The 27,099-nt window shown below is 55.2% G+C and overlaps 1 long non-coding RNA gene and 1 pseudogene across 2 annotated transcripts; one reads left to right on the forward strand and one right to left on the reverse strand.

Moving 5' to 3' along the window:
* Positions 1 to 12,761: 12,761 nt before the first annotated feature.
* LOC123797107 (acyl carrier protein, mitochondrial pseudogene) lies at positions 12,762 to 13,215 on the reverse strand (annotated as a pseudogene).
* A 2,791-nt stretch (positions 13,216 to 16,006) lies between these two features.
* Positions 16,007 to 21,003, forward strand: LOC148109006 (uncharacterized). Of its 2 annotated transcripts, none has more exons than XR_015726746.1 (3): positions 16,007 to 16,541; positions 18,481 to 18,724; positions 20,215 to 21,003. It is a non-coding gene; the product is annotated as an uncharacterized LOC148109006 (long non-coding RNA). The 2 variants fall into 2 exon arrangements; XR_015726747.1 differs by lacking the exon at positions 18,481 to 18,724 and adding an exon at positions 18,774 to 19,021 and having other exon boundaries at positions 16,009 to 16,541.
* The last annotated feature ends 6,096 nt before the right edge of the window (positions 21,004 to 27,099 follow it).

Here is a 27,099-nt window from a genome sequence, read left to right on the forward strand (position 1 = left end):
AAGGTGGTCAGGGAAGTCCTCTCTCTAGAGAACGTATTTGGACTGAGCTCTGCACTGCAAATAGGAGATGCCGTTTGAGGATTAGGGGAAGAGCATTCCAGTCAGAGGGAGCCGCTACTGTTAAGGCCCTGAGGTAGGTAAGCGGTCAGCTTGTCCAAAGACAGGAAAGGTCAGCATGGGTGGGGTGGCCCCACCGAAGCCCAGTGAAGAGGGGGCAAAGGAGAGGCAGGCAGGGGCCATCTTGCAAGGGACCTAGCTGAGCACAGCAGAGAGTTTGGATCTTAGCTCAGTTGCAGTGGAAGCCTTGGGAGGGGTGTGGTCTTATTTACATGGTGCTTATAGAGAAGAGAAGAGTTTTCTGGAAGACCAGTCAGAAGCCTACTGCACAAGAAGAGGCAAAAGATGGGATGACTTGAACCAGGACGGGGCAGGGATGGTAAAGCAGGCATGGGAAAGGGGATGGGGAACAGATTTGAGAAGCATTTTGGAAGTAAAATAGGAAGGGCTTGCTGACAGATTGAATGTGGGTGAATGGGAAAGATGATTCCTAGGTTTATGACTCCTGGAATAACTGGGTTGGTTTGAAAAAGGCGGAAGGGAAAGCAGGTTTTGGTGTGGGGGTATCTATTTGGATGACTTCTTTTTTAGCTGTTTGTTAGACATGCAAGCAGGGATGTTGAATTAGCAGACACATACCCACACCTGGAGAGCAAAGAAGAGAGAGAAGAGGCCAAAGCTACAGACACACATTTGGAGACAGCAGCATAGGCTTCCTAGGGAGAAAGTGTGATAAGATTTTTTTTTCTTAAGCCTAAAAATGAGCCCAGACATCTGAGCTCCCAGCCATCTGAGGTCAGGTAGAGGAGGAACCGGTAGCAGAGGCTGAGAAAGGGGACAAAAGGAGAGGACCTGAGATGGGGGGACATGTGCCCAGGAGGAGGGAATGGTCAGCTGCCACATGCTGCGGAGAAGGATGTGGGCTGAGAAGTGTGCACTGAATCCTGAACCTGGACACCCATCGCTCGCCCTGATGGCGGAAGCTTGGTAGAGCGCGCCGAGCACCGTGGGCTAAGGCTGAACCAGATGCGAGGCCACGGGTCTCTGTGCCGAGGGCTGACATGTGGTTTTGTGGTCATGAACTGAAAATGGAGCCCGTAGATCCAGTTAGGTGGTATTTTCTTTCCGATGATGTTCAGCTGCTCAGATGCATGTGGAGAAGGATGATTGCTGGGTGCGTGGGTCAGTAAGTGGAGAGGACGGAGACCTGCGAGTTTGTTGAGGGTGTGTGAAGAGAGTAGAGAAGGATATGAAAACTGGAAGGAGCTGATGGGTAGTGGGAAAGTGATAAAAATAATAGGGTCTCGATGAGGTTGAAGAATTGTGTGGTGCGGTCACTAAACCAAACGAGCTGGGAGGATGGGAAATGCTGGTCAGGGTGGGTGGCTTGGAATCCAGAGTTCGGTTGTGATCTGTTTATGGTGCTGAGGCTGTGTCACGTGAATGTGGCACAGGCTGGCTGGTGGGAGGCGGGAGGCAGTCAAAGTACTGGGTAAGTCATTCCCATGGGTAATGAAGTCCCCAAGGACAAGGGCTGCAGAAGGATGGGGAGGAAGGCTGTGAGGCAGGAGTCAAAGTCTTTGGTGAATTAATCCGTCAGGACTGGCAGTGAAGGGGTGATCCGTGGACCCACCAGATGGCATTGACCTCAGAAGAGCCTAGGGTTCAGGGAAAGGGAAGGAGAAACGTCTGGAAAGCCACAGTGGGAACAGCAGAGGCTAGGCCTGCCGACTCGGAGACAGGGGGAGTGTCAGTGAAACAGCCATCCCTTGAGAGGGCTAAGAACACAGTCGTCACATGAGGCCAGGGGTGGAGGAGCACGCAGGAGCACCTCCCAGCAGCCCGATCGAAGCTCAGTGCCTCCTCCCCAGACCTGCTCTGTCACAAGCAATGGTGCCCACTCACCTGGCTCAGAAAGAGGAGGCTCAGCCTTGCTGCCCCCCCCTTCAGCTGACCGATCACCAAGGCCTAAATGTTCCCTCGTTTCCGTTCCTGTGGACACTTCTTGATCCAAGGCTGTGGCCACTGCCATAACCTCCATGAGGGTCCCCTGGCCACTGGCCTTGACCCTGTCTCCCCTCATCTATTCTCTGCAGCCACAGAGAAACATTCAAAATGCAAACCGGCTATTGTCTCACTTTGACTGAAAACTCACAGTGGCCCCAACTGTTTGAGGATATAATCGAAGCCCCCAGAGATGGTCTGTTCTTCCCTGGGGCTCCAGCTTCATCCTGAACCTCTCATCCTGGGCCTCTTGTGAACACTCTCTGCCCCTGACGGCACTTTTCTCCTTCCTCCAAAAGGTCAAGGGTTTCTGTTCTGTTTTTTGGCTTTTTACACCCCTGGGTCTTTCCCTTTGCTGTTGCAGTGGCCAGAACATTCTTTACTGCGAAGCTGCTGGAGAACTCCTACTAATTCATCTTTCACATCATCGGCGGAGGAAGCAATTTCCTCCAGGAAACCTTTCTCAATCTCAAAAGTACTCTTACTTCTCTGTTTCCTATTTCCAGCGTGTATTACATCTCCTTTCCCAGCACGTATCGTGCAGTATTGTGTTGTTTTTTCTTTCCACTCGTCTGTAAGCTTTGTGATGGCGGTGTTCTTCTCTGTTCTGAGAACTTCATGCAATGATGCTGCATCGTAGGGCCAGTAGATACCTACTGAATGAATAAGTCGATGCTATTAAATTAATAACAGGATAATCTTTCAAAATTACTTTAGGCTGATGCTTATTAAATTTGGATTTGTATACCTGGCAGAGGGTGGTAAAGAGGAGCCAGACACAAAAGGCCACAATTATACGATTCCATTTATACGAAATGCCCAGGATAGGCGAATCCATAGAGACAGAAAGTAAATGAGTTGCTGCCTAGGGATGGGGTTGGAGGGTGGGTATGGACAGGAACAACTAATGGGTACAGAATTCTTTTTAGAAAGGCGACAATGTCTTAAAATTGATCGTGGCGATTGCCGTACAACTCTGTGAATGAATAACAACCACGGGTTATGTGCACTTTACACGGGTCAATTGTACAGTATGTAAATTGTATCTTAGTAAAGCTGTAATAAAATAATATACCCAAAGAAATCAGAAAATAACAGAAACAAGAGTGTGAGACAGAGAATGGAACCAGTAGAGAAAACCAGTAAAGAGAAATAACAAGGCCAAAAAACAGTGCTGACAACATTAACAAGACTCTGGCAAACCTGATCAAGAAAAGAGAAAGCACTGGGATCCCTGGGCGGCTCAGTCAGTTGAGCGTCCGACTTCTGGTTTCGGCTCAGGTCATGTTCTCAGGGCTGTGGGATTGAGCCCTGCATGGGGCTCAGCGCTCAGTGTCTGCTTGGTATTCTCTCTCTCCCTTTCCCCCTGTCCTCCCCTCTCTCTCTAAAATAAATAAATCTTAAAAAAAAAAAAAGAAAGAAAGAAAAGAAAAGAGAAAGCACAGATGAAATGAAGAATGAAAAGAAGCAAAACCACGTGGATTCAAATGGTAGCAAGAGAGGGATGCCTGGGGGTCTCAGCTGGTGGAGTGTCTGCCTTCAGTTCAGGTCGTGATCCTGGGGTCCTGGAATCGAGCCCTGCACTGGGTTCCCTGCTCAGCGGGGAACCTGCTTTTCCCTCTCCCTCTTCTGCTCCCCCTGCTCATGCATGTTCTCTCTCTCTCTGTTGAGTAAATAAATAAAATCCTAAAAAACAACAACAAAAAAAGAAGTAACAGAAGGCCTAAATAATCCCATTGCTATTTTAAACAAGTGGGATTGGAGTTAAACGTCTTCCTACTAAGCAAACCGCAGGCCCAGATGATTTTATTGATATGTTTTACCAAATTTCAAAGATCAATTGATTCTAATCTTATACAAACTAAAGTAAGGGGCCGAGGGTACTTGTTATAAAATCAGCATATGGGGCGCCTGGGTGGCGCAGTCGTTAAGCGTCTGCCTTCAGCTCAGGGCGTGATCCCGGCGTTATGGGATCGAGCCCCACATCAGGCTCTTCCGCTATGAGCCTGCTTCTTCCTCTCCCACTCCCCCTGCTTGTGTTCCCTCTCTTGCTGGCTGTCTCTATCTCTGTTAAATAAATAAATAAAATCTTTAAAAAAAATAAAATAAAAAATAAATAAATAAAATAAAATCAGCCTAGTCTTACTTCTGAGACCTGATAAGGTCAGTCTGCACAAGGACAGCTGCAGATCAGTGTAAATCGTGAAAACCTTAAAAAATTAGGGAATTGGATAGGGCAACATGTACAAAAACAGTACATGGTGTCTGAGATGCATACATCCGGGGCGTAAGGTTGGGTTAGTACCAGAAGTCAGTAAGTACAATTTGCCACATTAACAGATTAAGGGCCGGATGGGGAGAAGCACAAAGGCCCAGAGAAAACATGTGATGGAATTCGACATGCACTCTTTATAAAGTCTGACTCAACGAGGAATAGACAGGAACTTCCCCAACCTATTAAACGGCCACCACAGAAAACCCTCACGTAAGAGCAGGAACAGGGGCAGCTGGGTGACTCAGTCGGTGGAGCGTCTGACTCTTGACCTCGGCTCCGGTCATGACCTCAGGGTCATGGGATCGAGCCCTGTGTCAGGCTGTGTGCTGAGCGTGGAGTCTGCTTGAGATGCTCCCTCTGCTCCTCCCCCACCCCGCCTGTGTGCCCTTGCGTGTGCCCTCTCTCTCTCTCTAGCAAAAATAAATAAATGGAATCTAACAAGTAAATAAAATAAAATAGTGTCTGCACAGGGTTCACGTGCTAGTGGGCCTGACAGTCGGTAGACGGGTCGACCAAAAGATCCCTGCAGATGCTAACAAGCGTGTGAGGAAAATACGATGGGGTGTCAGGAAAGGCTGCCTGAGATGACCCTAGCTAAGGGGGTCACGGAGGGCTTCTCTGAGGCCGTGGCATGCGAACGGAGACGGGAAGAGGAGGCAGCAGTGAGAACTCGCGAGGAGGCCGGTGGTGTAAGGCCGCCAAGAAGGCTTGGGGCGGGGGCACGAGGAAGGAGGGGAAGGGACGCGGGACAAGGTGAGGAGTGGACTGCACCGTCTTTGCCCTGGAAAGTTCAGAGGAGTCTCTTCTCTTCCCAGAAGTCTGACTCTGAAAGAGAAAAGAGGTCCACGTGTAAAACGATGGAACCCATGTGCCTTCCCAGGGTGCTGAGCGTAAGGCCTTTGGGTTCTCAAAGGAGCTCTTTGCTGGGACCACACACTTCCTTCAGGCTGCAGAGCAGCCCACCCATGCTCAGGGCCCTCCAGGGTCCTCACTGTCACCCTGACAGTCCCATGGGACAGGGACAGGGCCTCCCCGATCCCGAGGGGACAGAGAGAAACCCAGCGGGGAAGTCAGGCTCAGCTCAGATGTGCTGCTGTCCTCACAGAGCACACACGCTGTGGCCGGGAACGTGAACCCGGGTCTCAGAGCCCGCTCAGATCTAGCTCCGGAGAGCCTGCCCCGCCTCACCTGTCTCAGGTGTTTGCCAGCCTTAGCAACGGGGAAGGTGGAACGGATCCTCACAGGCGGGCTGATAATGGAGCTGCAGGGGGTGGGAGCCAGCGTGCAGAGTGATTGACCACAGCCGGCCTTTTCGAGAAAGATGACCATCAAGGGGCTGAAAGACAGCTGGCAGTGGCTAGAAATGGGGGCAAGGGAGACGCTTTTGTGGTTGGGTTTTGGCTATGCTATCTTTTAGGGTGGGGGAGTTGAGAACGAGCTGGAGGCCGACAGCGGGGAGCCCGTGAAGGAGCGAACGGGAGGGCGGCGGGCTGCGCAGGGCGCCCAGGAAGAGGGAGAGGTGTGCCTGCAGCTCAGGTGGAGGGGGCTTTACGCAGGAGGAAGACGACATCTTCCTCTGGCACCAGGGGAAGGAGCGGACGTGCAAGCGGGTGGTTCGGTGGTGTGGGGCAGGAGGCAGGTGCTCGGCTGTGGCCGAGGTGGGGATGGCGGTGGCGGTAGCTGAAGACCTAGAGAACAGTAGGGACAGCTGGCCGGGGAAGCAAGGAGGCTGGATGGCCAGGCGGCCTGGGAGCCAGGGTGATGTTGGATACTAGTGTGGCGGTGCCTGTGCGTCCCGATGTGAGGCTTTCCTCCTCAGTGCTCGCTTGCCCAGATGGAGACACGGAGAAGATGGGGAGCTGGAATGACCGGGGGCCGATGTGACAGACCGACGGCCGCCCACGCATGGGCGTGACTCACCAGACACCCCTGTTACCGCAGACACACACAGCCTCCGTATCAGAAGAGGCCGTTTTGTCGGCAGTGTTCTTCCAGGTTGATGGGGAACTTCAGACCAGGTTCTGTCTATCTATCGATCGATCGATTAATCAATCTCTCGATCGATCGACCTAATTTAAAGTAGGCTCCATGCCCAGCATGGAGCCCAACACGGGGCTCAAACTCACGACCCTGAGATCGAGACCTGAGCTGATCAAGACCTCAGTGCTCTCGACTGAGCCTCGCAGGTGTACCCCGACCGGGTTCTCTCACTGTGTGAGCACGTCCTGTGACTGGAGACTTCACGACCCCGTGATCTGCTGCAGATAGCTATTGGTGCATGTAATGGAATTTGTTTCCTGGGTAGCCCCCCGCATCTTCTGAACCCACTTCTTCTATGTGGGGGATTTCCCACCTCCCAAAGGCAGATGCTGGGACTTGCCTGCCTGACCTCCTTTGCAGCCAGGGCCCGAAGGTTGGACCTGACCACCCACCAGACCTGAACTCAGGAGACAGAGCTAGGAGGCCATTGGCCTCGCAGGATGCCCTTTGTTGGCAGGGCTGGCAAGGCTCTCAGAAGCAGTAGGGCCAGAGCTGCTGTCCAGATGGAGGTCTAGTGGCGGAGGGGACCCCCTCCTGCCTGTGAGCATCCCAGCTCCGTGATGGGCATCATCTCCCCAGTTCTAGAGAAGTGCTGTGCAACAGAAATGTAGAGCGAGCCACAGAAACTATTTTCACTTGTTTAACAGCCACACTTAAAAAAATCTTTAAAAGGTGAGATCATTTTTACAGCATATTTGATGTGACCCCACATATCCTAAATGTTATTTCGACATGTAATCAATATTAAAAAGTATCCGTGAGATCATTGTATTCTTTTTTACGCTGAATCTTTGAAATTCAGTGCATATTGAGTGCATGAAGTACACCTCAGTTCAGCCTGGCCGCGGTTCGGGGATTCACGCGGCCAGTGGCCACTATGTGACAGCAGACCCCGTGCCGATCAGGGGCCTCCCAGCATGACCAGCTGGCCGTGCCAGACATCCAGCAAGCTACCAAATATTTTCAGTAAAGTCCTCTTCTGTTTAAGTGTGTTGCAAGAAGTGCTCTTATTTACAACTGACGGTCATTTGGGGATGTTGACCACAAGAAAGAGTGAAGGCTCCACGGGCACAGATACGTCCCCCTACTGTTCATTGCGTACCCCCGAGGCCCGGAACAATACCCGGTTCTTGCCCCTCAAACACGAGTTGCATGAATGAATGCGTGAATGGGGAAAACGTTCCTCCCTCGGTAAGTCTCCCAGTATGAATTCTTGACCGAAGCTTCCTTTGTCCGACTGCCTGGTGGTTCCTGGACATCTTCACAGCCTAACAGCACACGTGGGCCTTGGGCGATGAGCCTGCTGTGGGGGATGTGGCAGGAAAGCGTGGCTTCTGCCTCAAAGACCGGCTCTGGGAGCAGATGACGGAAGCCAGTGGCTCACAGAGGGCTGGGGGTCTGGCTCTGGGCGGGGGGGGGGGGGGGAGGTGAGGCACTGAAGCCGGGGGCCGTGGCTCAGGGTACCGGCGTTTGATACCATCTGTCAGGTCCACAGACGTACTGTGGACACTGCCGTGAGCAGGAACGTCCGTCCCATGCAAACTAGAGAAATCACCTGGAGTCCTGGAGTCAGCACAGACCACAGAAGCCCAAGGAGCGGGGTGCCGCTCACCCCCCCAGCCCCGGCGCAGCGGTGTCCCCTGGGGCTCCAGGCTTCTATCTGTGCAGCGCAGGCCGAGCCCTGGCTGCTGAGAAGCCCCACTTGTGCTGAGGCCAGAGGCCGGCTGCGGAATCCTCCTGGCCTGCCAACTGCGTCTTCTCATCTCAGGAAAGGGAACGCAAGCTCCCGGGATTACTGTGTGGATTAAGTGTGAAAACACAGGTGGAAACCGCACGGGGCTGGGCACAGCAGAGGCGCTGGGAAACCCCCTGCGGGCACGGGCCCTGAAGGCCCAGCACAGGGTTGTCTCCGGTGTGAGCTTCCCGATGCCTCGGCCCAGACACAAAATGGACACAAAATCAACCCTTCTCTGGAATGCCAAGGCCCGTTCTTTACAGCGGCAAACACACACACACACACACACACACACACACACGAATAAAGGAAACACAGTTTGTTGACTAGGAAGAGCTGTGAGTTGGTTTCTTCAACGTTCAAACCTGAGGGCTGTAGATGGGGGGTTTAGCATTTCTAGACAACAGAACCCACTTTACAAATCATTTACTTCCACGGGATCCGAGGAGGCGGATACACGATGATCCCACGCAGTTCGGAACATAAGATCCCGGAACGTATGTTCCGGACGCCGTTAAACCTTACCGTAGCCTTTCAGACAACCACGTTCATTCATTCATTCACTTACTTCCTGCACATTCATTCAGTGCGTGCAAATGAGGCCAGGACGGAGGTGAGAGGCCGTCGGCACTGCCCTAACCTGGGACCTAAATTCCGCCTTAAGAGGCTATCAGTCCCAAAGAAAACCAGGCCTAAAAGCTTCTGACCGATCCGCGATTTGGGCTTCAGCTCCGCCGAGGGACTGGTCCGGAGCGGGCGCCCCGCACAGTGCAGGCTCTGGGCCGCGGGCGGCATCTGGTAGCAGCAAGTGCACGCCGGTCACCTCTGCCAGAGGCCCGCAGACACTCCACATGCGAAGACCCCGCCGTCCGAGAAAGGCATCGTCGCGCCTGGCTACGTGGGGGAGCTACACTGTGGCTGTTGTCTTTTGACATGATTATGTGACCAGAGCGCAAACAGTAATTCTTCCTAAAGGAAGGGCTGCGGGCGCTCCAAGCCACCGCGGGCTTGCGGGGTGAAGCCCGCATCGCCACCCCTGCATCTCCCATCAGGGAGCTTATCTGGCGGGAGTCGGCTTGGCCAGCACGGCAGGTGGGAAAACTCCCGGGGGGCACGTTCTGCGCCAGCGCCAGAGGCCGCAGAACCGAGCCCCGCGGCCCGCAGAGGTCACCTGCCTGACGCTCTTTTTCCTGGCTTCCGCTCGTCCTTGCTTTCTGCCCCCGTTCCTTTGCAGGTGTTCCTGCAACGCGGGAAGAAGAAACCTCTCGCACTCGTATCTTCGTCTCGGGTTTGCTTGTGGACAAATCCAAACGAGGACGGGGCACGTCGCCAAGTATCCGCAAAGGCCTTTGGAAATCCGACTCATACTCACCATCAGAAACAGTCTCTCTCTTACAAACCCCATAAAATAATCCAGCCTCGCGGCAAACCCTGAAGCCTTTTTCCCTCCCTCTTCGCGAACCTCGTGGGAGGCAAGGGGATGACAGGTCAAGTTTGGGGCACACCTTATGACTTCTTTCACTTCGTTTTGACTCTTTCAGGCAGACACAGGGTTTCATGTCTAAAGTTGGGGGTGAGGATTGAGCGGACACAGATGGGGGTTCCGTTGTCCACACCACAAAGTTCATTGCTGGCTTATAACTTCTTACGGTGGAAAATCCCGAACATGCGCAAAGGTAAACAGAACCAAATCATGAGCCCCTCCCTACGAGCCCGTCAGCAGGTTTGGCCACCAGCAGCTCAGAGCCAACATTTATTTCATCTGTATCCCAGCTACCTCTCCCCTCTCCACCTCAAATCACCTTAGGGGCAAAACCCAAATACCTTATTTCACCGGTAGTCTTCAATATCTCCAAAACGCAAGGACTCTTTTTTATACGCGTAAGCATAACATCATGGCATCTAAAAATTACAGTTCCTTAACATCACCAGATATTCAGTCAGTGTTCAAATATCCCCAACTATCTTGCTATCATCACTACTAGTTTTAGTTTTTCATCGTTGGTACTTAAAACCATAGGCTACTGGGACGCCTGGGGGCTCTGTCAGTGAAGCATCTGCCTTCGGCTCAGGTCATGATCTCGGGCTCCTGGGATCGAGCCCCACGTTGGGCTCCCTGCTCAACGGGGAGCCTGCTTCTCCTTCTCCCTCTGCCTGCCGCTCGCCCTGCTTCTGCTCTCTCTCTCTGTCAAATGAATAAATAAAATCTTTAAAAAATAAAATAGAACCGTAAACTATTAGCTTACAGCTGGCTGAATTTAACTCTGCATAAGGTCTCTCTCTTGGACGGGTTACATGTCTCTCAAGTCTTCTTTAGTCGATAGGCTGCCCTCCCTCTCTTTTTGTCTTTCCTTGCAATTTATTTGTTGAAGAAATGGAGTCATTTGTTCCTATAGAACTTCCTGAGGTCTGGATCTCACCGATCACGTCTTTATGGTGTCATTTCACACGATCTCCCGTTCCCTCTGTGTTCCCTAAAGTGGTGGTCAGGTCTAGAGATTTGATGGGGTTGGGGTTCGAGTTTGTTCTGAGACCTCTTCGTATGTGGTATTGGGGACTTCCATCAGGAGGCATACAGGCTGATTTTCTTTATTTTCTTGTTCCACTTTGATTAAAAGGAAGCTGTGATCGTCCCATTGTCGCAGGACAGAGAACTGTGACTCACCTCTCGTAACTTCTGGGGCTGACTTTGCACTGTGGACTCGCCTGCCTCTGACAGCTCAGGGTTTTCCTGCTGGGTCAGAGAGAGGGCAGTGTCGGAATGGGACAGGGGCCAGTGAGGGGGGAGGGCAGGGTCAGAATGGGACAGGGGCCAGTGAGGGGGGAGGGCAGTGTCGGAATGGGACAGGGGCCAGTGAGGGGGGAGGGCAGTGTCGGAATGGGACAGGGGCCAGTGAGGGGGGAGGGCAGGGTCAGAATGGGACAGGGGCTGGTGAGGGGGGAGGACAGGGTCGGAATGGGCCAGGTGCTGGCGAGGGGGTCACCGCTTTCTCTTTCCATCTCACCTGCCCTGGCTCACGCCGTGGGCACAGGAAGTCACAGCTCCAGGGGGAGGCTCAGCTGGCTAACCACAGGTTAAGTGGTTCAGTTTCTTTTGAGCCTCAGTTTCCTCAACTGTAAATTGATAATCATTTCTCCCGAAGAGGGTTTATGGTGGACCTGGTTAATGTTGTAGTCACCCAGTATCTCTTGAAAACCCACGCTCTATATGCCAAGACAACTTCCCAGCTGCCTCCTTGCTCCCTTCCAACCCCTGGCTTCTGGGAGCAGACTCACCCGCATCAGAAACCCCCGGGTCACCCGGGAGTGTGCAGCCCACCCAAGCCCCTGGAGAGTGCCTTTGCCAGGGAGCCAGGGCCGACCCAGGACAGAAACACAGGTCCTCTGATTCTAAAACCAGGCAGAAAGGAGAGAGAATGCGGGCAGGAAACCTGTCTGGCTTTGACTCCTCCAATTTTTGTTGCTGTCTCCTTCTGGTTACCATCAATAAAGGAGAAGCAAAGCCCAGGGCCCGCCCTGGCAGGGGCCTTTGGAGGGAGGTGGGGCCTGTGAGCGTGCTCTGAAGCTCAGGTTTCTTCCCCCTGCCTCCCAGGGAGGCTCCCTGCACCGAGCACCTCAGGCCTCCCAGCTTCCCGCACAGGCATCCTCTGTCTGTTAGAGGAAGGATCTGGGTGGGTCCTGAGAGTTGCCTCCTGTGAATGGCTGAGGGAGAAGCAGGCCCAGGGCCGACCTGTGAAGGAGGCAGAGCCTAATCCTTCAGGGAGGGAGCCAGAGGGAGGCCAGGACCTCAAAGGGGAAATAAGCACCTTCCCTCTGCCCCACAGAACCCGCTGGGCTGCTGTCTTTAGCTCCGCCCCCAGGCCGGCCCAGGGCCTCGTGGGAGAGGCAGGTGGGCAGAGAGGTGGCGGGAGGGCAGATGCTGCCCAGCCCTGGGGAACGGACATCTGCAGGGAGTGGCCACGAATGCAGTGGGTCACCTGCTCAGGAGACAGGGGAGTGCCCTGTCCCTCGGGTGACAGGCGCTGCATCTGGGTCTCCTCAAGGCCGTTTTGTCCCGTCCCCCAGTCCCGACTCGGTTGCTCAGCTGTCAGATATAGGAATACTGCGGGATTCATCTTCTGGTCCCAAACGCCTGCGGTATGGATGGGAACCTGAGGTCTGGAGGAGACGGGCCTACCCCCTATTTTATACACTCATCACCTTCCTCCACCGAGCGCTGCGATCAAAAAGTGACCTCCGCACACGTATGTGACACACTTATGTGAAATACGAAATTCTAATATTTCAGCTGATTTGATAGAATTTCACAGAATTCAAAAGGCACAGAGAAGGAACTCTTTCCCCACTGCTCTCTCAGCACCCCCGAGGACGCGGGCTGTTTCTTACTTAACCCTCCAGGGATGTTTGATGCATAGCAAACAGTTACTTTGTTTGACCAACTCGGACAGTTCCTTTTTAAATTTTTTAAATTTATGTATGTATTTTTTTGGTTTTATAGATTTATTTTCAAAGGGAAAAGCAGACAATTTAAATACAAGTCGAAACAGAGTGACTGTCAAAGGCTGTCGTAAGGCCAGAACGCGTTCTCACCGCCAGACACTCGCCATCATCTTCCGACTCTTCTCTCAGTGAAAAAGGGGGTCTGGTATTTTATTCATATACGTCCTTCTTATCTACAATGTCATCTACAATTTCCTGTGGACACATTCACTTCTCTGCCTGTGTCTCACCAATTTCGAACCCAGATTCGTCCTCCACGGCCATGACCATCTCTGCTTGGTCTAAACTGTCTAAGCCCAGGTCTTTCATAAAGTGGGAATTTACCGAGCGCTTTTCTGGGTCAGTCCCGACATAGGGTTTCGGGACATAAAGAACACGGTCATGATTCCCTCTAACGTCAAAGGGGCTGCATCACTATCCTGGCGGTACCACTGTGTGCCTGGAGACTGCGGGAGGGCCGAGGCTGGCCACGGAGCCCCAGGCCTAGTCCTGCCCCCGCGGGGCACGACGGGGTGACCCCGAGCGGCCAGCATGGGGACCCGGGGCAACTGCTCGAGGCCACAGGCAGCTGGCGGACACGAGCAGAAAGGACTCAGGCCGCCATGGCTACGCTGACCCAGGAGGCACTGCCACTTACTTTTTTAAAAGCACAAACTCTGGGGGCACCGGGATGGCTCAGTAAGTGAAGTGTCTGCCTTCAGCTCAGCTCACGATCTCAGGGTCCACGTCCTCGGGCCCCTACTCAGCGGGGAGTCTGCTTCTCCATCTCCCTCTGCCCCCCTCACCCCCCACGTGTGCTCTCTTCCTCTCTCTCTCTCTCTAATAAATACATAAATAAGATCTAGAAAAAGAAATAAAGCACAAAATTTGTGTGCTGTACCCATTGCTCTGTGCTTTGGTTTTGCACGTAACAAATCTTGATTCTATCAGTTCATTTTGGTACCTCCCCGCCTCGTTCTTTTTAATAATACATGTTTACTTGTACGACTGGAGCACAATTTATTCAGCTAGCCTCCTCGTCAGGATCCGAACTTGAGAACAATGGTTCCGTGAAGACCTGGTGCATACCGCGTATGTCGTTGGGCACCTGTATCCCTGTGGGGTAAATTTCTGGAATTTGGAATTGGAACTGGACAGAGTTGGTTGATTTAATTTTTTGATCGCTATCACCATTTGCCCTTCAAAGGGCCTGCCCCCGTAACTTCCCCACTAGCAACATGTGGGGCTGCCTGTTTTCAGACACTTGGGCTGGCCCGAGTTCACTTTTGTGGTTTTTTGTTTTGCCAACCTGATAGGTGAAAAATGGTACCTTGTAGTTTTAATGTGCATTTCCTATATTATGAATGAGGCTGAGCATCTAAGATAGAAACGCAGAGGACAGTGTGTACACGGACTGGGGTCTGGCCCCCACCCCAGACTGCGCCACTGTGCTCCCCCTTCCCCCCCAGCGGATGTGAGGTGGCCAAGCAGCCTGGCCCTCTCCAGCCTGGCCCTCTCCACCCTCCCGGGAGCAAGCTTCCCCGCCCCCTCACCTGGGATGAGTAAGTTTCTCCTGGGTGACTGAAGAGGCTTTATTCAGGCACCCTGGTTTGTCCTGCTTTTCTGTCCCTGAGGGCTGGGACTTGGCCTCAGATGCAAAGGAGGGATTTGCAGCAGGGTAGTGGCGAGATGAGACCTGCTTTTATGGGAAGTAGAGCTGGGGTAGATGTGGGGTGGGGAGGAGGCCACTGCAGTTCAAGTGAGCCAAGCGCTGGGGCCTGGGGACCCCGAGTCTGAGATCGGAGGTGGCTGTGCAGGACTGATGGGGGAGGCGGAGGAGGGAGAGAGGCAGTCACGGGAGAGAGTGAGGGCAGAAGACCAGTGAGCTGGAGCTTGCTTGTGGGATGGACGGAGAAGATGAGGAAATGTTGGTGGGGTGAGTGCCCTACTAGTAGCCACAGGACTGGAGCGGTCACATGGCCAACGGAGGGATGGTTAACTCGGCCAGTCTGGCCATGCAGGTTAAATCATCTCTGGGGTGTGTCCTGCTGCTGGTTTCCTGGAGAACAGCCAACACAGAGCTAGCTTTACTCCTGCCTAACCACCTTAGTCTCGTTCCTTCCATGGCCCTCCTCCGGTCCCTCTGGCTCAGGGAAGTGTGGCCTGGTGGCCAGACCAGCGGGAGCTGGGGGAGGAGGAGCGGATTGGAAATAGGAGATGGGGGTGACAGGGAGATGGGGGTCCACTGACCTCAGGCTCCAATCAGGTTTCTAGGGTGTGTTTGCTGCTGGCCTAAGAGCAGAAGGTGGCCAACCAGACCTGGAGGCCATTGCCCTTTCCAGGTCTCTGTGTTCTAGATCCTTCTCTGGCTTTGGCCCATGTTCCTCTCGGCCGGCCCTGTCTCCCGCAGTTCCCAATCCCAAACGAAGCAGCAAACACGATAAGCACCTTAGTCTCTCTGTTGGGGTTGACAGGTCAATTTCAATTTCAGAGAATGAATAATTCTTTGGTATAAGTATATCCCATACATCGCATGGGACATGGTTATACTTTTTTAAAAATTGCTTATCTGAAATCAGATTTAATGGGGTGTCCTTTTCTGAAATGTGCCAACTTGGGCAACCGTGCCCGGTGGAGACGGCCCCGCTGCCTGACCGCGTGCAGGCCTGGTCCTTTAGAGGAACCGCCACCCCGGGACCGCACTCCGCAGGGGCCTTCATGCCCCTTTCTGGGGGGGAATACCCGCCCGCGCCCATCCGGTCCCGAATCCGAGCTCCTGACAAGCACCCACCCGGACTGCGGCCTCAGGGCCGGGGTTCCGACTGCCACTGAGGCAGAAGGCGAAGGTGAACGGTCTGCGGCCCAGCACAGAACAGACAGGAGGGGGCGCGGGGTGTGCGCGGTGATTTGGAGAGCCAGCCCCGCTGGGTGTGAACCGGTCCCTCACGCAGCCTCCCCACAGTGACGGAAGGTGTCTGCACTCACGCAGAATAACCAGGGAAACAGTGGGGGAACGTGGCCCGCAGGACCCCTGGGCGGTCCCGTCCCCAGTCCCAGCTCTGAGCTCCGGGGTCGAGACCTGCACCCCCCCCACCCCTGCTGCAGGGGTAGAGGCCCGCACCCCCCCGCCCTCCATCCACGCTCCCAGGGTAGAGACCCAGGCCTGCCCCTCCCTGCTCCTACCCCCTTTCACGCTCCTGGGGTAGAGGCTCCCGACCATTGGCAGAGGGTGGGGCGCGGCTGCACCTGGGACACCCCAGTGGGCAGTTCCCCAGCAGCCGACGCTTCACACCATGTTAGGGATGCAGGGGAAGGCCTGAGAAATCCTGTCAAAGCGAGACTTAAGCAAATTGAACCTTATTTTCAGATCCTTTACCTCAAGGTCTCACCTGCAGCTGGCGGAGGCGGCTAAGTCCTTGAGTTTTGAGTTTTGCTTCTCCTTTTATCGTGCCGTGGGCAGCGGGAGGTGGGGTGGGGGTGACTTCAGGCCACCAGGAACCAGGGAACCTTACTGAACAGCTGTAGACAGGCAAGGGAAGCCACGAAGCCACGCGGCCTCCGGCACGCTCTGCGTTTGGTGACTTTGCCTTCTGTCTACCCAGCTCTGCCGTCTCAGTGCCCCGCGGGAGGGTTCACGAGAACGCTGGAATGACCACAGGTTACAGTTTTAGTTCAAAGCTGCTGCAAAGGGAGATGCTTTGGAAAGAGTCCGTCGAAGGATGTCGTCTGAGTAGAAATTCGTAATATGGGGAAAAAATGAGACGGTCATGGTCAGGCTGGATTTTAAAAATCTGGGTGAGCGTCGTTAGCCTGTTTGCCGGGAGGTTCGAGTTATCATGGTTGCAACTTCCAGAGGCATAAAGCCTGCTTAAAACCGCCCAGGTCCCTCTATCAGGAATGCCAATTACGGAAGCGTCGAGGACATGCATCAGGAGCAAAGTTCTGCCCCAGGTGAGGCGTGGGACGGTTTGCAGTGAGACCGGGCCCTCAGGGGCTCATCTGTAAGAGGTGCCCGGAGGCCGTGGGGACACGGGACTGCTGGGCAGGGTGGGGGGGAGGGGCCGTTGGGACCAGTGCACCACATCGGGAGCATCTGCCCTCGCCCACTCCATCACCCGCACCTGCACTGCTCGGCAGCCCCCAAGGCAACGGCCTGCACGGGGCCACCAGGGGACGTGTGCAGCACGCACCCCCAGGCCCCCGGGCACCCCACCCCACCCGTGCCCTCACCACCCCACGCTAACAGGCCCCCCCACCCCCGCCAGCCACTGGCCGCAGGGCTCCCCTCACAGGGCGGAGGAGCAGTAGGCCGGAAAGGCAAGCTTTCAGCACCTGGGCACCCATCCTGTATCTGGAAGCCTGACGCCTGAGAACTGCCGCCTGGCCAAGCTCAGAACTCTTGCACTTTCTTTCCGTAGCTTTCTCGCTGGTCAGGCTTCCTCTCTTCTCGGGCGAGCCCCTTGAGTCTGCGAGGACCCCACCAGCCTCCCAGACACGTCTGCATCTCTGGTTTGGGGCGCCCAGCACACGACAGTTTCCGCCTCCAGAGCCGGCCTCCTGGGAGGGCTGTGGGGTCAGCGCTTGGGGTCCCGCCCGGGAGGAACTGGGACTGGTGAGGGGGGCTTTCCCTCAGGTGTTGATGTCTGTGGATGAGGCGAGTGGCCTCAGGAGAAAACCCCGCCATGGACAAAGCCTGCAGTCCTCACCTCCGTGAGACACTGTAACATGTGACAGCATCTCTCGTTGCCGCAGTGACATGGGGTGCCGCTAACGTTTTGTGCCTGCTAGACTTTTGGGGCCAGGAACACGAATGCAGTGGGTTGGGACTTGGTCCCATCAAGGAAGAATTGTCCCCACCCAAATATAAGAATGAGCCTCTGAGAAGCACCCTTAGGATTGAACGAGATGCCTTCCAAAGGACTTTTCAGTTGTAAGTGGCTGTGGTTTTAACACGCGGTGTAGGTGATACACGGAATACTGGCAAAATAACGCCAGGGAAGCGGCATTCAGGTGTAGGTGCACCCAGGTGTGTTCATACACATCCAGGCACACACGCGTGTCCACACGCTGCGGGTGCCCACGAACACTCAGTTACACGCAGGAGCCTAGTGGCAAGCAACCCTCTGGGAGAACTTTAGCCAGTAATGGATATGGTGAGCTAAGCAGGGAAAGGGCAGGGGTGGGGAAGGGGAGGGAGGAGGGAGGAGGGAGTCATGAGGACAAGGTGAGCGGAGAGACTGGCCTGCATTTGGAGACACCAGGAGGCACAGCAGCCCCACGTCTGTTTCTGCAAACTCAGTCTCTCCCTGGCCAGCTCGCATCAAGCCTCTCTCTGGGACTCTGCCCACCAGCAAACATACTTGGAGCCAAGAAAATGCCATTTGTTTTGAGTGATGGAGTCAGCTGGTAGCTGGCAGGCACTGGTCCCTTGGGTTGACTCAGACATGTGTCCGTCCACCGCCTCCCACAGGCCTCTGTGCATTGGCGCTAAGGGTGCATGCAGGCACAGGGGTGCAGGGTCCTTCCACTGCTCTCCAGCAGCCTCTTTCTGAAGCTCTGGCTCTGCTGGGAACGTGAACGCTCTGCTCTGACCTTACCCACCTCCTGCTGACAGCCTGCTCCCCGCCTCTGGCTTCCTCCCACTGGCTGCCCTTCTTGACTGTGATTCCCACCTACCTGAGGATTCAGCTGTATCCCACGGACCATCACCTGACCCAGCATCCCCCCCCCAGCGGGTTTCTAGGTTTGTCTCGGGCCATATGTGTGACCCACGCTGGACAAAGTTCCCATGTTCATGACGACCGAGACAGGAGGGGGCTCAGAAGACCTGGGGCAGAGAGAAGCTGTTTGTTTGTTTGTTTGTTTGTTTGTTTGTTTGTTTGTTTTACAGATTTTATCCATTTATTTGGCAGAGAGAGAGCGAGAGCAAGAGAGGGAACACAAGCAGGGAGAGTGGGAGACGTAGAAGCAGGCTCCCCGCGGAGCAGGGAGCCCGCTGCGGGGCTCGACCCCAGGGCCCTGGGATCACGACCTGAGCCGAAGGCAAACCCTTCACCGACTGAGCCACCTGGGCACCCTGAGAGAATCTGTTTGTAATGAACAGTCTAGGACACAATTGTGGAAATAATTAACACGTGGGTATTTTTTTTAAAGCATCACATTAAAAAAAGTCACCACTTACAGGTCTATGTTCTGCTTCAACCTCAAGAACAGCCCCAAACACATGGGTGTGTTGGTGCACATCCAGGCCCAGATCAGTGTGCACACGCACGGACAGACACCAGTGGGGCCGTGCAGCTATCGCAGGCGCACGTGGACGGGGGCCGTGCACATTATAGGTTCACGTGGACGGGGGCCGTGCAGGCATCGCAGGTGCACGTAGACGGGGACTGTGGACACATCGCAGGTGCACGTGGACAGGGGCTGTGCAGGTATCACAGATGCACGTGGACGGGGGCTGTGCACATTATAGGTTCACGTGGACGGGGGCTGTGGGTGCATCACAGGTGCACGTAGACGGGGACTGTGGACGCATCGCAGGTGCATGTGGACGGGCCCGGGCACATTATAGGTTCACGTGGACAGGGGCTGTGGGTGCATCACAGGTGCACGTAGACGGGAACTGTGGACGCATCGCAGGTGCATGTGGATGGGGCTGTGCACGTATTGTAGGTGCACATGGACATGAGCTGTGGACACATTGCAGGTGCACGTGGACGTGGGCTGTGCAGACACCACAGGTGCATGTGATGGGGCATCACAGGTGCACGTGGACGGGGGCTGTGCAGGCATCGCAGGTGCACGTGGACAGGGGCTGCGCAGACACCACAGGTGCACACGAACACTCACAGATGCATTGGTTGCACTCACTGGCCTAGTTCTCTCTAAGCCTCAATCTCTCTAACCCTGACACACCCCTACCTGAAGGGTGTTCCTGAAGGAGGAGGGGGAAGACGAGGGGCATGAACTATCTGTACCCCACCGGGAAGGCACGGCCTCCAGTAGCCCTGCCCACCTCCATTTGGCAGACTTCTCCGGGAGGGGCTAAGCAGGGTGGTGGGCTGGAGTTGGTGGCTCCCGGCTTGTGGGAGCGGATCGGGTGCGAATCTTCCCAACTCCGCATGTTTGGTGATGGTAGTTTGGCATGGCGGGAGTATTCATACCAGAGCAATTGGCAAATACTCCAGTGGGGTAAACACCTCCCCCTGCATGCCAGTGGAACGGGAACAGGACCATCTTATTTCCCAGATTTATCTGGAAGAGCTCAGCCTGACCCTACTGCACGTGTCAGGGACAGGAGAAATGCGGGGGGTAGGGTGGGGAACAGTCCCTTCTGTACCTGTGGGTGGGCTGGGTTCGGTGGAACAGGGCACCACCCTTCTGACCTTGAGGCACCTTGGCACCCGGTTGTGACTCTTCCCTTTGCCTGGAAGCCTGTCTCCTCTATCACAGTCGGACCTCCCAGGTCCAGCTGGACTTCTGCCCACTCCGGGGGTGGGGGGTCCTGGCTGCCCCTGTAGGTAGTGGGGATGGGGTCTGGAGCCCGGGGAGAGCCCCAACTCTACCCCTCACTAGCCGCGTGACTTTTGATGATCTAACAGAGCTCTCTCTCTCTGTGAAACAGGAGTCCTGGTATTTACGCTGGCACAGGGGAGCGGTCAGCAAGCACAGGCCGGCACAAAGCTGACAGTTGATAAATGGCAGCTTCTCTCCCCTTCTCCTGCCCAGCACGGGGCCGAGGGCTGGCACCTCGGACTAGCCTGAGTCACCGTGATTGCGAGGGCACCAACTTGGCCAGAGTGCCGGTCAGATTGGATTTAAAGAGTCAAGATTCATGCTGTTTACCAGAGACACGCCTAAAGCAAGGGTATGGAAGGGTGAGAGTAACTAGAAAATACCAGCCAGAAGAGAGCTGGTGTGTCTCCGTACGTAGCCAACAAAATGTTATTTAAGTCAGAAAATATTTATGAGGGAAAACAAGAGGGCCCACCTCATGACTATAGGGTTGACCTACGAGATGCAACAGTTCTCGAGGTGTGTTACCTGATGACATACCCTTAAAACGTAAGGCAGACATACAGAGCACGGAAGGACCGCTCACGGGACAATAGGAGAAAATGTCTACAGGTCATGTGCCCGATTAGGGATTTCTATCTACAATGTATAAAGCACTCGTAAAACAATAAAAAGACAACCCCATTTAAAAATGTGTGAAGGGGCCACCTGGGTGGCTCAGTCGTTTAAGCATCTGTCTTGGGCTCAGGTCATGATCCCAGGGTCCTGGGATCGAGTCCCGCGTCGGGCTCCCTGCTCTGTGGGGAGTCTTCTCCTGCTCCTTCTGCCACTCCCCAGCTTGTGCTCTTTCTCTCTCTCTCTCTCAAATAAATAAGTAAAATCTTTAAAAAAAATTGAATGGGTGAAATTGTGTGGTTTGTGAGTTATTTCAACAAAGCCAAGCTTGATGTAAAGGTGTGTATCTTCATTTCCTTCTGCCTGCGTGTCCCCCGTCTGTGGGAAGGAAGCTCTCCCCTGCTTGCCCTCGGGTGTTTGACAAGGACTGGAGTCTGTGCTCCCACTTCTTTCATTAGCCCTGGGTCCAAACGTGCCCCTGAGAGGGTCCCCCCTCTCTTCTGGGGCTGAGTGGGATCAGGATGAGGGTCCCGGCGAGAGGCGTAAGCTACGGGATAGAACATTCCGGCCACTGCAGTGTGTGCGGTACAGCTCATTCTTACTGAAGGTTCGGGGTCCTGGGGTGTGCCAGCCTGAAGCCCCAGGCCTCCCCCCGTGCCCCCGGCTCTGGCTCCGTCCCTTAGAGCCCATACCGGTCTCCCCAGGACTCGCACGCAGTCTGCCGAGCACAGTTTCTGTGTGTGTTTTATCTGAGGGAAGAATGTGACGGCCTTGGGCAGGTCGGTGCCTCTCCCTGAGGTGCTTCTGTCGCTCTTCCGGGACCCCCAACGGGCCTGTTATGGCGTCTCCTCTAAACCCCGGGCTCTGCAAACTCTGGCCTGTTGGCAAGTCTGGCTGACGGTCTGTTTTGGTGGAGCCCTGAGCTCATAATGGTTTTAACATTTGGGTTTGTAGAAGAATCCATTTCCCGCCCCCCCCCCCCCCGCCCCGGGACGGCCCTAGCTCTCCCGAGAGGACTTCCTCCGGCTGTGATTGCTTCCACCTCATCACGGATGTAATGGCAAAGCTGCGCCCCGTCAGACTTGGCTTCTCGGGGACCGTGTGGGCGCCAGGAACGTACCCAGGGAAGGACATGGCCCTGCCCATGAGACAGAGGGAAGAAGGGGGGATCCCCTTCTCCTTTCCTCTCCTCCTTCCTCCCGCCCCGATGTGGGAGGGGTCTGCGCCCCAAGAACCTGTAGGTAAGTCTATACCCGATGGGCAGATGGGAAGATTGAGGCCCAGAGACAGCCCAGAGTCCAGCCCCGGGTCCTTTGCCTGGCCGGCTGTGTCACTGGAGACCGGCACTTAAGGGTCACCCCGAAGATGTGTACTGATTGAAGAGTCCTTGGAGCCCTCAGTGGTGAGCTGACACTTAGACTCTCGGGCCCCGCCAGGAACAAGTCGCTTAGCGAAAGTGGGTCTCATCTTGGTGTCTAGCGACACCTGGTGGTCCCTGGCTACCCCAGCGCCGATTTGCCTTAATCGCAAAGAGCTTATCCAGGCATGCGACTTTATTTCGAAGCGAGGGTTCAGAGACTAGCACTGACCCGCCTGAAACCACACAGCGATTCCTTTCTTTCTTTGTTGGAACGTGAATGAACATGGCCTGAGTGCCACGCACCATGGTGCTGGGGGTACAGCAGCCACCAAGACAGAGTGGAGGAAAAACATGAATAAATAAGAACACTGTCAGACTGTGCTATGGAGCTGGGACAGACAGTGACTGGGTGACTTCCTTAAATGGAGTGTTCAGGGAGGGCTTCTTGGAGGAGGTGACCTTTAAGCTGGTATCTGAATAAGGAGAAGCCTGTGGGGCGGAGGTCTCAGAGCAGCGTTCCGGGGGGAGGGGATGGTGGAAGTCCCTGAAATGGGGTTGAGCTTTGAGGAATGGAGAAAGCAGGGTCGCGATAACAGAGTGAGCAAGCCGAAGGATGATAAGATATGAGACCAAGATAGCAGGGTCGGGGATGAGATAAAGGGCCTGGAGGCTGGGAGTGGGGTCTGGTTTTACTCCACGCATGGTGGAAGGCCTGGGGAAAAGGTGTTCTAAGCAAGAGAGTGACTTTACAAAGATCGTGGGCTGCACCGCCCGTGGACCCAGCAGGGCAGTGGGGGGCCAGCCTGCTTCCCACTGCAGGGGTGCGGGCGAGAGATGAGGGGGCCCAGCACTAGGCCGGTCATGATGGAGAGGGGAAACAGGATGGACTCAGTGTGTGCGAGAGGCGGGTTGGCCGGATTTGCTGAAGGACTGGATGTGCGGTGAAGAGAGGAAGAGACTCGCGGCGTGATTCGCCTGTGCCCCGTGTGGATGACCGTGCCCCGCATGGATGACCATGCCCCGCGTGGATGACCGTGCCACAATAGGCATAAGAAGGCTGAGGGAGGGGGATTTCCCCGGGAGGAACCAGGAAGGCTGTTTGGGCCCGGTGCATTTGAGATGCCGGCGGACATCCAGGTAGGGGGTGTCAGGAGATGGTTGGACGTGTGCTGAGGCCCGGGAGCTGGGAGGGTGGAAAGAGGCAGGTGTCGAAGTCTCAGGTGGGTGAGAGGTGACCTGAAGGCCCACTGAGGCCGTGGGCAAGAAGTACTTCTGAGTTCCAGGCCCACAGAAGCTGTGAGATCATATTATTGACATTTTAACGACTTTATTGAAATATCATTGAAATGTCATTCACGTGCTGTTCAATTCACTCATTTAAGATGTATAATTCAAGTGCGTTTCAGCTTTGTTTTGTTTTTGGTATCTGATATAGGCAGATATGTGCAGCCATGACTGCGGTCGATTATGGAACATTTTCATTACCCCCGAAACAAGCCCTGTGCCCTCTGGCGGTCCCCCTCCTCCCCACCCATCACCCACAGGGAGCTGCCCTTGTGTGCAGAGCCCCGTGCACAAGCCAGACTCCCTCTGCAAGGTCCCAAAAGACGTGTGTGGGGTCATGCTTTCAAAAAACGAGAGTTCTAGCTATTTTTCTGGTAAAAGCTAAAGCGACAGAAACACCTTTGCTGAAATGGAGAGCCTGCTCTTACTCCTAGGCTGGTGTGGCTGGTGGCCTGAGAAGCAAGGTTCATTCACTCATTCACTCTGTCTGCCTTGCTGTTCTGGCCAAGGCCCCCAGGTGAGGCCGAAAGGGCTCACACATCGCCTCTCCCTTAAAGGCTTGCTGACCTGTGCAAGACGCAGAAAATCCCCGTAATGAGCAGTAAGGATTATGATTAAAATAAGCACTCAGCCAAGCCTGTAGGCTTCCTGGAGGAGGTGACCTCTGAGTGGCGTTTGGAAACACAACCAAAGGGAGGAATATCCAGAATTGTTAGGCAGTCCAGAGAGCCCAGGTCAAGAGGGGCCTCTGAGGCACGAAGTCCTGGGTTTGCTGGTGCAGCTTTGCCCTGGACCCCCGCCACCCAGACGTCGGCCGCCACAGCTGTAGCAGAGAGTCAGGTCCAGCTTGTTTTGTCCCGTTGCGTTATTTTTGGGTGTGATTGTACACACCATGCCCGTCGCTGCTTTCTCTTTCCTTGTATGCTATCACAGAATTTGGTGCATGCCGGGAAGACAAGCAGGTAGATTTGCAAGGAGAAGCACACAGCCAGGTGGGGCCGTTGCGCAGTCTTCTCCCGGCTTCCTCACCTAAGAGGTACGCCCCACGATCACAGCCAGTCCACGGGCGGCTGCAGGCCCAGCACGTGGGAAGTGCTGTCGTCTGCCGGTATAATGACAGGCCAGTAAAGGAAGAAAAAAGAGAAATAGGGAAACCATCACCTGTAGTTCTCTGAGCTGGGACGGGCACGGCGAACCCCTTCGGGTATACCCTTCCGCACTGTCCGTGCGTGTATATGCCATCCACGCGGCCGGTTCCACTATGCGGCGTGCGACCACACGTGTCCCGTAGTCCCCCGTGCTCGCTTGCTCGGGTCCTGTTAACCCGAGTTAGAGCTCCCCGCGCGCCCGGAGCCTTCGTGCCTGCGGTTCCGCTTGCGGCCACCGGATGTCGCTGTTGAGCCCGGGCCCGGGCGCTCCTCCGGGAAGGCTGCTCTCGGGCCTTTTTGAAACCGTGCTGTGCTCCGGGAGGGGTGCCCCAGGCTGGAGCCCCAAGCTTGCAGCTTGCAGCTCTCGGCGTTCAGCAGCTCCCTTTCCCGCACACCTCCCGCTAGCTTCAGGAGCTCCGGGTTAGGACAGTTTCTGGCACCTGCCACCTCCTAGACCCAGAGGTGGTGGGGGTCCCAGCAGGAGCTGGTCCAGCCCTCCAGTCACACCCCCTCTTCAGGGATTCGAATGTGGCTGCCCGCCCGGGCCCCCAAGTCGGACCCACAAAGGCACTGACATTTGTGCGTGGTCCCTGTTGGATAGCTCCCTTGGAGGGGCCCCAGCCGCCGCACTGGACACTCAGACATGCCCCGGAGACCAGCGAAGGGCCGGAGCCGGTTTGCCAGCCGTGTGAGGGACCCAGCCTGGAGGTGACCCCGTCATGCCTGCAGATGCCTGACCCCTCGCTGCGGCCGCACGGGAGACTCTGAGCCAGGACGCCCAGCAAACTGCCCCCAAATTCCAGACCCCCTGAAACCGTGAGAGCTCATGACAAACACATGACCTTGCTGTTGAAGCCGTAAGGTTTGGGGGTGATGTTATGCACCAAAGGCCAACAACATGGAGGTCTCAGAGAGCCCGGAGTCCCTGATGCTGTCGTGGTGCCCCTGGGCTCACCAACCCCGACCCCTCCTGCTTCCCCACCGCCCCTGGGGGGTAGTTTGTGTCCTCATGTCCTCGTGTTCTCGTTGCTGGGTCTGCCGTGCTTGCGGCCGACGCAGCCTTACTGGTCGATCCGCTGAGAGCAGACGTGCCGGGAGATTCTGGGGGTGATTCCTGGGTGATTTTCTGTCCTCTCTAGTTCTGTGAGGCTGGACACCACTTTCGTTTATTAAAAGGGACACCGATGTAAACTCTAACAGGAACCCCTCTGGAAAGGCCTCTCTTCAAGATCATCTCAAATGAGCTGTATTAGCCCAGTTGACGGGGACAAACAGCCCAGTGGATTGTGACCGGCCAACCGCTAAGGTTTTCTTGTATTAATTTTGCTATTTTTACCTTGACGAGGTCATAGTGCACACGCTCTTTGTACCCTCTGACGGACCCTTCGCTGCCACGTTCCGAGCCCACGGGAGGTCGACGCAGACCAACGTTATGTGAAGGGTTGTCTGGAGGGACCCTTATTTACGACCAGTCCCCGGAAACCTGGAGCCCAGAACGTTGCCCCTTTCGTGATAGTGTGAGCACCACATTTACTCTTTTTAATTTTGGTAAAATACACATCTCACAAAATGTACCATATTCACCGTCCGTGAGTGTTCAGTGCAGGGCGCCGAGCACATTCCCCTCGCGCAGCCGGCACCGCGGTCCGTCTCCAGGACCTTCCATCTTCCCCAATGGACGCTCTGCCCCATTGAACCCTAGCCCCCAGTCCCCAGCCCCCGGCCCCCCGCACCTCCGTCCACTCTCTGTCTCTATGCATGTGGCCACGCTGGGTTCCTCATCGGAGCGGGACCGCACAGTCCTTGCCCTCTGGGCTGGCGTGTGTGTCCCTCAGTGTGTCCTGCACGTTCATCCACCCTGCGGCGGGGGGCGGAATGCCCTTCCTTTTTAGGGCTGAATGCTATTCCATTGTATGGATGGGCCACATTTTCCTTTCTTTAAAGATTTCATTTATTTGACAGAGAGACAGGGAGAGAGGGAACACAAGCAGGGGGAGTGGCAGAGAGAGAGGGAGAAGCAGACCTCCCGCGGAGCAGGGAGCCCGATGCCGGGACTCGATCCCCTCGCTCCCGGGATCCTGGGATCACGACCTGAGCCGAAGGCAGACGCCCAGCGACTGAGCCACTCAGGTGTCCCGGGCCATGTTTTTCTTATCCATTCGCTGGTTGGTGGACGTTCGGGCTGTTTCTGCCTTTCAGCTGTCGTGAATCGTGCTGCTGTGAACAGGGGTGTGCAGGCGTTTGCCTGAGGCCCTTCCTGCAAGACCTTTGGGTGGATGCCCGCGGACTTCGTAAGGAAGGTGATTCTGCACATGTGATGCCTCAGTTTGCAGAACCCCCAGACGCTGCGGCCCAGATCCCTGGCTCTTGCTGAGGCTGGGAGGGCCTGCTACACCTGAAGGATCTGCAGCTGCGTGGGGGCGACCCAGCCCTCCTGGGACGAGGGGCTCCAGGTCAGGCCCAGAGGTCTTCCCCCGCCACCGAAAACAGGGTTTCCTGTCGGTGCACGTGGAAATGTTCTGTTCTTGAGAAGGAGGACTTTTGGGTCCTGGCTCCCGCACGGAAGGCCTAAAGGTGTCCTTCTCAT

Source organism: Ursus americanus, chromosome 14 (assembly GCF_024610735.1).
Source record: "Ursus americanus isolate L20-20 chromosome 14, mUrsAme1.1.p, whole genome shotgun sequence".
In the NCBI taxonomy this organism is placed as follows: Eukaryota; Metazoa; Chordata; class Mammalia; order Carnivora; family Ursidae; genus Ursus; species Ursus americanus.